Source organism: Dendrobates tinctorius, unplaced genomic scaffold (genome assembly GCF_039654945.1).
Source record: "Dendrobates tinctorius isolate UK_male_01 unplaced genomic scaffold, ASM3965494v1 ptg000063l, whole genome shotgun sequence".
Classification (NCBI taxonomy): domain Eukaryota; kingdom Metazoa; phylum Chordata; class Amphibia; order Anura; family Dendrobatidae; genus Dendrobates; species Dendrobates tinctorius.
This window is the reverse complement of record NW_027361731.1, coordinates 5,800,899-5,814,548: the sequence shown is the minus strand read 5'-3', so window position 1 is coordinate 5,814,548 and position 13,650 is coordinate 5,800,899.

The window sequence follows — 13,650 nt, the reverse complement described above, 5'->3', positions numbered from 1 at the left end:
CCTTACTCTTATGCATGTGTTTGTATGCACCACATGGCCACTGAGAGTGCTTATGGATATAGCATTGTTATTGCTCTGGCGCTATTTTAAAGTGATAACATTTTATTAAAGGGAATCGGTCACCCTTTTTAGCCCCTATTAGCTGCCGGCATAGACATCGGGGGCTTATCTACAGCATTCTGTAATGCTGTAGATAAGCCTCTGATGTAACCTGAAAGAGAAGAAAAACACGTCATATTATACTCCCCGAGGTGGGCGGTCCGGTCCGATGGGTGTCGCCGTCCCGTCCGGCGCCTCCCTTCTTCATGCCATGACATCCTCTTCTCCCATCCTGTAATGGCTCTAGCGCAGGCGTACTGCTCTGCCCTGTTGAGGGCACAGCAGAATTCTGCAGTGCGCAGGCGCCAGACCTTTCCTGATGCCTGCGCACTGCAGGACTCTGCTCTGCCTTCAACAGGGCAGAGCAGTACGCCTGCGCTGGAGCCATTACAGGATGGGAGAAGAGGATGTCATGGCATGAAGAAGGGAGGCGCCGGACGGGACAGCGACACCTATCGGACCGGACCGCCCACCTCGGTGATATAATATAACAAGGTTTTTCTTCTCTTTCAGGTTACATCGGGGGCTTATCTACAGCATTACAGAATGCTGTAGATAAGCCCCCGATGTCTATGCCGGCAGCTAATAGGGGCTAAAAAGGGTGACAGATTCCCTTTAACTATCTACCATACCAGCCTTTCTGGTTTTGAGCACTTTTTTTACATGATTTTTGGCTTTGTGCATAAATTATTTCTCTGTATATTGCATTCACCAGAGCAATAAAATGGTGCCTAGTGCCCCAGCTTTGGCTAGTTTGTGAGTTATTTTTTGATCTTTATAACACAGTTGCATGGAGTGCGCTCAGTCTATAACGTTTATATATGTGTCTAGCGCATGATCTCTGCTCAGGGCGCTTATGGTATTAGTAAATTAGCAAGTTGGAATAATTTTTATGTGATATTATATTATTGAACATTAGCTATAATGCCATAGCATCTATTTATATTTTGGACTGGAATATTAGTTATTCTTTACATGCCGCCCTGGCAGTGATCTGTGTGTGAGTCACTCATTCACAGCAGCACCTTTATCAAATATTGCCCTCATGGTATACCTTGTCAGGTTTGAATTGTCCATGTTCTTTGTGATTTTATGGTATTTTTAAATATATTTTCTGTCTGTCAGGCATTGGTGTTGAATAAAGCCTTTTTATACACATATTTGTCCTGTATGTGCCCTGTTTTCTGCGCATCTGGTTTCTACTCTTCCAATTTACAATGCGTGGCATAGGGAATGCATCGGTGACCGTGACAGCGTTCAGCCCCCAGAAGTCCACGCAGAACCGGGTTGTTCGGTCCTTTTTGGGGACGATGACTACGGGTGTCGCCCATGCGCTGTTGGATGCTTGGATCCCCCCAGCTTCAGTATCTCATCATTCTCTTGGCGCATCTGCTATTGCACCTCAAGAGAAACCGATATGCTGACCCCCGGATCGGGGGGTGATCCCCAGTGTCCACGTGATGGACAGCCAACTCGGTCCTTCCAGGAAGGCTGCTGAACAGCTTCCAGAAAGGGCGCAGATTATCCGCTATCTGGGACCATTGGTCCTTAGTGAGCTGGTGGCCAACCTCTACGTCCTCAATGGATCCACCCGCCTTGGCATGTATGAGCAGATCCAGGAGGGTCACATGGTCAGAGTGTATGAACCTGAATGGTTCAGAGTGCTAGTTCCTGGAAGTTCTGTGTTGGAAGGTCCGAGGTGGGGATGAACTTACTGAAGAGCATGCAGTGAGACCTTGGACCTGGTGGCCTGGGTGTTGGACAAACGTCCTGAATAGCACCTGGACAGGCCACATGTGTGTGCAGAGCCTGGGAAGGCCCTGCATTGAGGAAGACGCCGTCTTGTTGAGGACCTTGGACTGACGAGAAGTAAGCCTGTGAAGCAGCTCCTGAAAGATAACCCTGGATATGGGGAAGGAACTATGAGCACTGACAAAGGTCAGTTACTGAACTGTGCGGTCACCCGTGATGAAGTAATGGACTATGTGTAAGCCGGTGATGTGCAACATGGCTTATGGTGCGGGTTATGACGTTTTAAATAAACTGAAATGGACTGTTTGTGTGAAAATCCATGCCTGTCTACATTAATCAGCTGCCAAGCGAATGTTCCCCAACACACAGTAAGCACTATCTTACAATACGTACAGCCATACATACAGCAATACATCTATACAATGCAAAGGAAAAAAAATTTAAAAAAAGCTTAGACTTACCTTCTCGCCTCTTCCAGGAAGTGCTGCATCCTGTTCAGTGCAGAGCAGTGTGACTATCTTCCTGCTGTGCACTGAACAGGTCAGCAGTGATCTGTGATCACAGCTTGTACTGGAATACTAATTACAGGCTGCAATCACCCTCTCTGCTGCAGATACTCACCCTGGACCCTTGTGTCCCGGCTGCTTCTCCCTGGCAGCTCCTGTCATTGCACACATTCAGTACTATGTGCGATGAGAGGGGAAAATACAGCCCACAGCATATGCTGCAGGCTACAATAAATTGGCAGCTATCTCCTCCTACAGCTGTGACCTGAACAGCCCAGGGGCATGTCCAGGTCACAGCTAAGAGGCAGGAGAAGCGGCCTCAATATAAGAGATGCGGTCAGATTCCGACTGCAGTCTCTTATGCCCATGGCTGCCATAAACTAAGGTGTGCAAGTGTCGTGCCCAGACACATGCCCCCACTAATGAAAAGAGCAGCCTCCAGTGGCAAAAGTAGAAGTCAATAATTAAAAACCGTTAAAGTAGTTCATTTAATTTGTATTAAAAATAATTGATTATATAATCAATAATTATTAATACAAAAATTAAAATCACAGCACCTTCCCTTTAAACAGTGGACACATACTGCACTCTGATTTGATGAACGGCACGCCTCACAAGCCGGATATCTCACAGTTAACAATTCCGAAAAGAGGGAAGAATAGGAAGCATTTAAGGAAACCAGGATGGATGAACACAGAACTTAAGCACATGCTAAAAAGGAAGAAAAAAATGTTTATAAAATGGAAAGAGGGAGGCATATCTAAAGAAGAATATAATGCTGTCTGCAGAACCTGCAGGGCACAAATCAGATTATCTAAAGCTGAAAATGAATTGAGGCTTGCAAGAGATGTCAAAAGCAATAATAAAGGATTTTGAGGATATGTCAAAAGTAAAAGAAAAGTCAAAGATGCTATAGGATTTTTACAGGATGAAAATGATGAAATGGTAAGACAGGATGTTGAGAAGGCTGAACTTTTAAATTCCTATTTTGCATCTGTTTTCTCACAGAAAGGAAATGTAACATCAACTGTTATTCACTGTCCTATTAAGGGAATAGAAGAATCCAGGATATCTATAAACAGAAAGATAGTGAGGAAACACTTAGCTAACCTAAATGAATTCAAGTCTCCAGGTCCAGATGAATTACACCCCAGAGTACTGAAGGAGATAGCAGAAGAAATTTTTGAACCCCTCTCCATAATCTTTGAAAATTCTTGGAGAACAGGAGAAGTGCCAGAAGACTGGAGAAGAGCAAATGTTGTTCCTATCTTCAAAAAGGGGAAGAAGGTGGACCCAGGTAACTATAGGCCGGTGAGTCTGACTTCTATACCAGGAAAGATCTTTGAACAAATTATTAAACAACATGTATGTCAATACCTGGATAAGAATGAAGTGATTAAACAGAGTCAGCATGGGTTTGTAACTAATAAGTCATGTCAGACTAATTTAATTTCCTTCTATGACGGTATTACTGATTGGGTGGATCAAGGAAATGCTGTAGATATAGTATATCTTGACTTCAGCAAAGCATTTGACAAAGTCTCTCATACAATCCTTATTGAAAAAATGACTAAGTATGGAATGGACAAGGCAACCGTTAGGTGGATTCATAACTGGCTTAGTGATCGGACCCAAAGAGTGGTCGTAAATGGCTGCACATCCAGTTGGAAGAATGTCTCAAGTGGGGTACCACAGGGCTCTGTCCTGGGCCCTGTATTGTTCAACATCTTTATCAACGATTTAGATGAAGGAATTGAGGGTAAACTGATTAAATTTGCTGATGACACAAAGCTAGGAGGGATAGCTAATACTAGAGAAGAGAGAGAGAGGATTCAAAAAGATTTAAATAAACTGGAGAAGTGGGCAGCAACTAACAGAATGGTTTTTAACAGGGAGAAATGCAAAGTACTACATCTGGGCAATAAAAATGAAAAAAGCATATATAGAATGGGAGGAATAGGGCTAAGTGACAGCACATGTGAAAAAGACTTGGGTATACTAATAGATCACAGACTGAATATGAGTCAACAGTGTGATGCAGCAGCAAAAAAGGCAAATGCAATTCTAGGATGTATTAACAGAAGCATACAGTCTAGATCACGTGAAGTCATTATTTCCCTCTACTCCTCTTTGGTCAGACCTCATCTGGAATATTGTGTCCAGTTTTGGGCACCACATTTTAAAAAAGACATCAACAAACTGGAGCAAGTTCAGAAAAGAGCGACCAGAATGGTGACCCGTCTGCAAACCCTGTCTTATGAGGAAAGGTTGCAGGATTTGGGAATGTTTAGTTTGCAAAAGAGAAGACTGAGAGGAGACTTAATAGCGGTCTACAAATATCTAAAGGGCTGTCACATTGTAGAAGGATCAACTTTATTCTCATTTGCACAAGGAAAGACTAGAAGCAATGGGATGAAACTGAATGGGAGGAGACACAGATTAGATATTAGAAAAAACTTTTTGACAGTTAGAGTGATCAATGAGTGGAACAGGCTGCCACGAGAAGTGGTGAGTTCTCCTTCAATGGAAGTCTTCAAACAGAGGCTGGACAGACATCTGACTGGGATGATTTAGCGAATCCTGCTTTGAGCAGGGGGTTGGACCAGATGGCCCAGGAGGTCCCTTCCAACTCTACGATTCTATGATTCTATGCTTTCGAACCCACTCTTGGGTCTGAGAGCTACAGATCCTGGCCTGCAACAAATCAACTCTTTCCCTCCATCAGCTCAGCTCGCAGTTCTCCTATTACTTCTTCCCAGTCAGCTCTGGATGTCCTCCCTTTTGTTGGTGGTTTAAGGTTCTTTCTCAGCCATGGTACTGAAGGCTCTTCATCATGATCTTTGGACTGGCAACCGGGGGTCTCCAATTTCAGCTGACTCATTTTGGTGGCTTTAAGAGCAGAGCCCTTCTTTAACTTCTGTTCACTCTCCGACTCCAAACTAGCTGCCTTAATCATTTTTTCAAATAGGACTTTGCCCAGAATGCCAGGATCTTCTAGGTAGTGTTTCAGCTGTAACTTAATATATTTGCTGATTAAGGCCTTTCCCAACGATCTCAAGAACTTCTTCTGGACTAGCCCAGCATCTCCTCCGCCCTTAAATCTCTGGATGCGAACAACAGTCTATCCTTAAGCTCAATCGCTCTGAACAAGAAACTTTAGTGATTGATTATTGTTCTGTGAGATGTTAATGAGTCGGTGGAACAATTCTGAAGTACTCTCTTCTTTATAGTGCCCCTTTAAAACCAATCTCCAACTGTGGTAGGGTAAATTGACTTTTCATCTCTAGCATACTGTGGAGGTTCAGTCCTGGGTTGATCACTTTCACCACCCCTTCAATGATCTTATCTGGCTGGTAGCCTTCCAATAATCCCACCCCCCTGCTTCCTCTCTCTGGAGCACTTTGGAATGCCAGCTCCATCAGCTCCATCTGCAAAAAGCTCCATGTGATCCACGATCTGTTTACTTCCCGAAACCTTTTCTTCCTGGACCTCACTGAGACCTGGCTGACGCCCCCTGACACGGCCTTCACTGCTGCACTGAGCTACAGTGCCCTCCAATTTACCCACACTCCTTGCTCCTCTGGCAGCAGACATGGCAGAGGAGTGGATTTTCTTCTTTCAAAAAACTGTTCCTTCAACCCTATCCAATCCCCACCCTCCCTTATCCTACCTTCTTTCGAGGTTCACTGCCCGAATCTACTCTCCCTTTAATCTCTAAATGGCTGTCATATACCGACCACCAGGCTCAGCCACTGCCTTCATTGACCAATTCTCCACCTGGCTTCTTCACTTTCTCTTGGCTGATATCCCCACCATCATCATGGGTGACTTTAATATCCCTACTGAAACCCGCCAGCCAGCAGCCTCCAAACTCCTGTCCCTTACCTCATCCTTTGGACTTATTCAGTGGTCCTCCACAGCCACCCATACAGACAGACATACACTAGACCTCATCTTCACCCGCCTCTGTTCCCTATCTAATCTCACAACCTCTCCCTTCCCCCTGTCTGACAACCATCTACTCACCTTCTCATCCTTGTCCTCCTCACCCACCCCCCATGTCCAGCCACTAGCACATCCTCACAGAAACCTCACACACCTAGACATTCACAAACTCTCAAGATTCTCTTCTACCTCTGTCCTCTATATCTTCACTCCACGACACGGACAGCGCCACCGCTTTCTATAACGCCACCCTCACATCAGCTATAGACTCAGTCGCCCCTCTCATGCATGACAAAGTGAGACAAATCAAATGGCAACCCTGGCACAACAATCTCACCCAAAAACTTTGACAAGCATCCAGGGTCGCGGAGCGGCATTGGAATAAAACACGCCTGCCAGATGACTTCACTGCTTTCAAACAAGCTACACTTGCCTTCAAATTAGCCTTCACCTCTGCTAAACAGACCTATTTAACAAACCTTGTGTTAGGGCCTGCGGAACGCACCAAATAATATAAAAGGAGATATGAGGTGCGTTCGCAGCCCGGGGTCCACCGTGCAGAGATGGAACCTGCTGCTGAGTTATGACGGAACAAGATTGTGGATAAACGCTTGCTCACATGTGAGTTAACTTCACCCAGTGTGAATGAAAGCGAACTCTGTTGCTCCACAGAGCCGCTAAAACAAACGCCCGAGCCTGTTAAACTCACAGAGCTTGACTAAGTGAGCACTAATTAGCGGTCACAGAACTCTGTCCTAGAGGCACAGGACTAGAGCTCCTTTTTGCTGCGGTGCCAGCAAAAGACAGAAATATATATAAACGCACCAAGTGTGCACAGTACCGCTTCGGCGAACGCCACTAACCACCCAGGGTGGGGAAGAAAGCGCTAGAGGTGCGCACGGCATCGCACTGGCGGTTACTGCCACCTGGTGCGGTATGACAGTGCCCTGCAGTGGGCGACACCATCGGACGCTAGTGTGCAAAGGCTGGTATGCACTGTCGTGTATAGACTAGCCACTGACAGGCGCTGACTCAGACCCTAAACCCTACAACATACGTATAAAAGGGAAGGGGTTTCTAATGAGTCAGTCACCAGATACATGCATCCATCATCACACACTCCATAAGTATTTGAGTCTATACTAGCGCATGGCCGAGTGGCCATGCGAACCTTTTATAGCCGTGTCCTTCTGCGACCTTCCTGAACTTACTGATGGTCCAATCCAAGCTGGAGAAGGACTTGAGCATGTGACCTCAGATCTCCAATGAGAGATCGTCCCACGGGCATGCTCAGTGGACCGAAAGGAGGACTTAGGCCCTGGAGTAGCTCGCTGCTATAGCTGGACCAGAGGTGGCAGCAGCAACCAAACCAACGGAGCTTGTCTGGGCAGAGCGCCGGGACCGACGAGTCTGCTGAGCAGGCTCCTCTGAGGCTGGAGAGGAATGGGAGACCGCCGGAAGCAAGGCTCGGGATTCCGGCTGTGCAGCAGCAGGAACCCGACGCCTAACACCTTGTATCTTCATTATCCTACAACCCAAAACAACTGTTCAGCACATTCAACTCTCTCCTCCGCCCACCACTGCCACCTCCAACTCCCCTCATCTCCGCCGAGGACTTTGCCACCTACTTCAAAAATAAGATCGACCAAACAAGGCAAACCTTTATTGTTCCACCACCCCAACCACTCCATATACCAGACCACTGCCCTTCCCTAGTAACCTCCCTCTCCAACATCACAGAAGGAGCGCTTAGTCACCTCCTTTCCAAATTACATCTCACCACCTGTGCACTTGACCCTATCCGTTCCCACCTGCTCCACAACCTCACTAACATGCTTATTCCAGCCATAACCCATCTCTTCAACCTATCGCTATCTTCTGGTACCTTCCCCTCTGCCTTCAAACATGCCACCATCACACCCATCCTCAAAAAAACAAACCTTCACCCAACTGCTCTGCTCAGCTATCACCCCTTATCACTGCTTCTGTTTGCTTCCAAATTCCTTGAACAGCATGTCCGTGCTCAACTGTCCTCCAAACTCTTATCTAACTCTCTCCTTCACAACCTCCAATCTGGCTTCCGCCCACGGCTCCACTGAAACTGGCCTGACCAAAATTACTAATGACTTACAGCCAAAGCTAACAGACAGTTCTCCATCCTTCTCCTTCTCGACCTGTCCTCTGCCTACGACACAGTCAACCACTGCCTACTGCTACATATTATTTCTTCCCTTGGCATCAAAGACCTTTCCGTGTCCTGGATTGCCTCATACCTTTCTGACCGCACATTTAGGGTTTCCCACTCCCACACTACCTCCTCATCCTGCCCTCTCTCTGTTGGAGTCAATCAAGGCTCTGTCCTGGGGCCCCTATTTTTTTTTCCATCTATACCCTTGGACTAGGACGACTCATAAATTCCCATGGCTTCCAGTGCCACCTGTATGTGGATGACACTCATATCTAACTCTCTGGCCCAGATGTCCCATCTCTGCTGCCCATAATCCTGGAGTATCCATCAGCCATATCCTCCTTCTTCACCTCTCGTTTCCTAAAACTCAATGTAGACAAAACAAAAAATCATCATCTTTTCTCCATCTCGCGTATCTCCCCTACCAGACCTATCTATTTTGGTAAGTGGCATCACACTCTCTCCTGCACCTGAAATCCACTGCCTCGGAGTAACTCTCAACTCTGCCCTGCCCTTCAAACCGCAAGTCCAAACTCTTGCCACCTCCTGTTGCGTCCAACTCAAAAAATTTTTTTCCAGAATCCGTCCCTTCCTCAGCCCTCAATCTACTAAAACTCCTGTATATGCCTTCATCATCTCCCGCCTTGATTACTGCAACACCCTCCTCTGTGGCCTCCCCGCTAACTCTCTTGCACCACTCTAGTCTGTCCTCAACTCTGCTGCCAGAATAATCCCCCTCTCTCCTTGCTATTCCTCCTCTGCAAATCCCTCCACTGGCTCCCAATTCCCCAACGAATCCTGTTCAAACTACTAACACTGACCTACAAAACCATCCACAACCTGTCCCCTCCCTATATTTCTGAACTAATCTCCCAATATCTTCCCTCACGTAATCTTCAATCCTCCCAAGACCTCCTACTCTCCTCCACACTTATTCGTTACTCACACAACCGCCTCCAAGATTTCTCCCGAATATCCCACATCTTCTGGAATTCCACGCCTCAACACGTCCAATTATCCACCACCCTCGGATCTTTCAGATGGAAACTAAAAACCCATCTCTTCAGGAAAGCTTATAGCCTGCAATAACCATTCTGCCGCCTCACCACCACCCGAGCTGCCGCCTCATCACCACCAGAGTTGCTGCACCCCCGACCTTCTGTCTCTTCCCCATTATCCCACACCAAGTAAGTCCGCAAGGACAGGGCCCTCTCACCTCTGTACCAGTCTGTCATCGTAAATTTGTTCACTGTAAACGATATCTATAACTTTGTAACCCCTTCTCATGTACAGTACCATGGAATTAATGGTGCTATATAAATTAATAATAATAATAACCCTGCATCGATCTGTTGCAACAAGTTCATATAAGACAGTATCTCTTTCTGCTTACACTCTCCAATCTGTCCCAAGATTTTGAACTCTTTCCTTATGGTGATTTGTGGTGTTGAAGAGTACTGTATTCCTGATTTATCAAACCCAAGCAGGTTAAAGGTTCTGTCAGAGTCTGTCACACGTTCATAGGGTTAGGTAGATTTGTGCAGGGCTTTTGTTAAGGCTTTGAATTGTTCTTTCAATTCCTGTAGTTCTGTCTGAGGAAGGAGAATCCCGCTCTAGGTAATTGGTGCCGCCCCTCCATCTTCCAATTTAAACCCGGTTAGAAACTGTGTTAGCTCCTGGAGGAACATGCACATGACATCTTCAGCTTCTTTCTCCTCCAACTTATCCATCTGTGTAATGGTATCTACAAGTTGTCTGTGGGAGCGTGCTTTAGAGATCAGTTCTTCTGATATCTTTATATGTTCTGCTACCAGTGGCGTAGCCACTGTTTTTGGCGCCCGGAGCGGTCGAAAAATTTGCCGCCCCTTTGGTCGTTGATAATCCGGAAGCATCCGAAGAGCCCACACTACACTCAAAGATCTAATAGTCCGCAGGTAAATTTCAGGTCAAAAGACCTGTGGTTTTTCCAGCGAATTAGGCTGCGGTTTATCTCCTCTACAATGGAGGAGATGGCAAACTGCTGCGGATTCCGCAGAAAAGAAGTGACATGTTATTTCTTTCTGCGGATTTGAAACCGCAGCAAAACCGCGTGGAAAATTCCGCAGCATGTACACAGCGGTTTCCATTTTACATAGAGTAAAATGGTACTGTACAACACAGCAGATTCTGCTGCGGACCCGCAGTGCCAGAAACGCTGCGGATCCGCAGCAAAATCCGCAACGTGTGCACATAGCCTCAATGGGAGTGAACATGGGTTTAGTGAAGCCTGACACATCCATTATAATTTCTGCCACAAAAAAGTGTGTAAATTAAGACTAAAATCTACTTTGTTCCCTGATTGAAGCACAGTTCTGGTAAATAGTAAGAGACAGTGTACAAGTCCTCACTATATTGACCATCTCTGCTTGCTGATAGAGAATAGAGGCATTTATGTTCCCCTCTAAAGGCTGATTTAGGGGTTTAGTATCAGGAGAGACCTCTGGTGCACTAAAGCTCTTCCCACTCGTGGTTTCCAGGACAGATACAGTGGGGCAAAAAAGTATTTAGTCAGTCAGCAATAGTGCAAGTTCCACCACTTAAAAAGATGAGAGGTGTCTGTAATTTACATCATAGGTAGACCTCAACTATGGGAGACAAACTGAGAAAAAAAAATCCAGAAAATCACATTGTCTGTTTTTTTTTCATTTTATTTGCATATTATGGTGGAAAATAAGTATTTGGTCAGAAACAAGCAATCAAGATTTCTGGCTCTCACAGACCTGTAACTTCTTCTTTAAGAGTCTCCTCTTTTCTCCACTCATTACCTGTAGTAATGGCACCTGTTTAAACTTGTTATCAGTATAAAAAGACACCTGTGCACACCCTCAAACAGTCTGACTCCAAACTCCACTATGGTGAAGACCAAAGAGCTGTCAAAGGACACCAGAAACAAAATTGTAGCCCTGCACCAGGCTGGGAAGACTTAATCTGCAATAGCCAACCAGCTTGGAGTGAAGAAATCAACTGTGGGAGCAATAATTAGAAAATGGAAGACATACAAGACCACTGATAATCTCCCTCGATCTGGTGCTCCACGCAAAATCCCACCCCGTGGGGTCAGAATGATCACAAGAACGGTGAGCAAAAATCCCAGAACCACGCGGGGGGACCTAGTGAATGAACTGCAGAGAGCTGGGACCAATGTAACAAGGCCTACCATAAGTAACACACTACGCCACCATGGACTCAGATCCTGCAGTGTCAGACGTGTCCCACTGCTTAAGCCTGTACATGTCCGGGCCCGTCTGAAGTTTGCTAGAGAGCATTTGGATGATCCAGAGGAGTTTTGGGAGAATGTCCTATGGTCTGATGAAACCAAACTGGAACTGTTTGGTAGAAACACAACTTGTCGTGTTTGGAGGAAAAAAATACTGAGTTGCATCCATCAAACACCATACCTACTGTAAAGCATGGTGGTGGAAACATCATGCTTTGGGGCTGTTTCTCTGCAAAGGGGCCAGGACGACTGATCCGGGTACATGAAAGAATGAATGGGGCCATGTATCGTGAGATTTTGAGTGCAAACCTCCTTCCATCAGCAAGGGCATTGAAGATGAAACGTGGCTGGGTCTTTCAACATGACAATGATCCAAAGCACACCGCCAGGGCAACGAAGGAGTGGCTTCGTAAGAAGCATTTCAAGGTCCTGGAGTGGCCTAGCCAGTCTCCAGATCTCAACCCTATAGAAAACCTTTGGAGGGAGTTGAAAGTCCGTGTTGCCAAGCGAAAAGCCAAAGCCAAAAACATCACTGCTCTAGAGGAGATCTGCATGGAGGAATGGGCCAACATACCAACAACAGTGTGTGGCAACCTTGTGAAGACTTACAGAAAACGTTTGACCTCTGTCATTGCCAACAAAGGATATATCACAAAGTATTGAGATGAAATTTTGTTTCTGACCAAATACTTATTTTCCACCATAATATGCAAATAAAATGAAAAAAAAAACAGACAATGTGATTTTCTGGATTTTTTTTTCTCAGTTTGTCTCCCATAGTTGAGGTCTACCTATGATGTAAATTACAGACGCCTCTCATCTTTTTAAGTGGTGGAACTTGCACTATTGCTGACTGACTAAATACTTTTTTCCCCCACTGTACCCCACTGGGGCCGTGAAGCACCCCACTGATTTATAACAGGATCCGAATCAGCAGCAGAGCCGATCACAGATGTGACCAGAGGAGCCGTGGACTCGTGTCAGCTGGAAATAAAAAAAAGATTTTCCCTTTGGGATGTAAAAGGACAATGAATCAGTTCATTCACTGACTACAAGCAGAGCTCCAGACAAAGCAGAGGAAAAAGACTAAGTATATCTGAAAGTTACAGAACTCCTATGGAGAACCCCTTTAAAGTAGAAACGATGATAATTCACATCCCAGGGCACAAACCCACTGGACCTGTTTTATTAGCCGTCCTGGTGGACTGTATGGGGTTTACATATGCTGCAGTACAAGTTCCTGTGTAGGTGATACAGACTGTACACTGCCCCACGTCCATACCAGTGCAGGGAGGAACTACGAGTCCCAGAATGCCCTGCGCCAATTCATACAGTTGTGTACTTGACTCATTCAACAATTATCACTCCACTCACCGTTTAGCTTTCCAGCCCGGAAGGATTTTAACAGCGCTCCAGCCGCTGTGCATCAGCAAATGTGTTTCCCTATGAAACGTGCTCCACAACGACGTTCCTGTGACGCACGGCTGTGTGTGAGGGGAGCTGTGTGTGGAGTTGTGTGTGTGACTGTGTGAATGTGTGGAGGGGGCGATGTGTGACGATGTGTTGGGCTGTGTGAGACAGAGGAGAGGAATTGCTGCTGCTGCCGCGCCGCCCCCGCACACATGCCGCCTGGGGCGGACCGCCTCCCCCACGCCACTGTATGCTACTGTTCTCAATTCTTCACATGTTAACTGAAGAAGCAGTTCACTGATTCTGTCCATTTGTATTTCCATATCCATTGCTGCTAGAGAGTTTTCTTCAAGGCTGTCCCCCTTTAACTAGTGTAGCAGAGTTGAGTTGAGGTGCTGTGCTGCTTTAGGGCTTGTCCCGTTTAACTAGTGTAGCAGAGTTGAGGTGCTGTGCTCATTTAGGGCTGGTCCCCTATAAAGGGAACCTGTCACCTC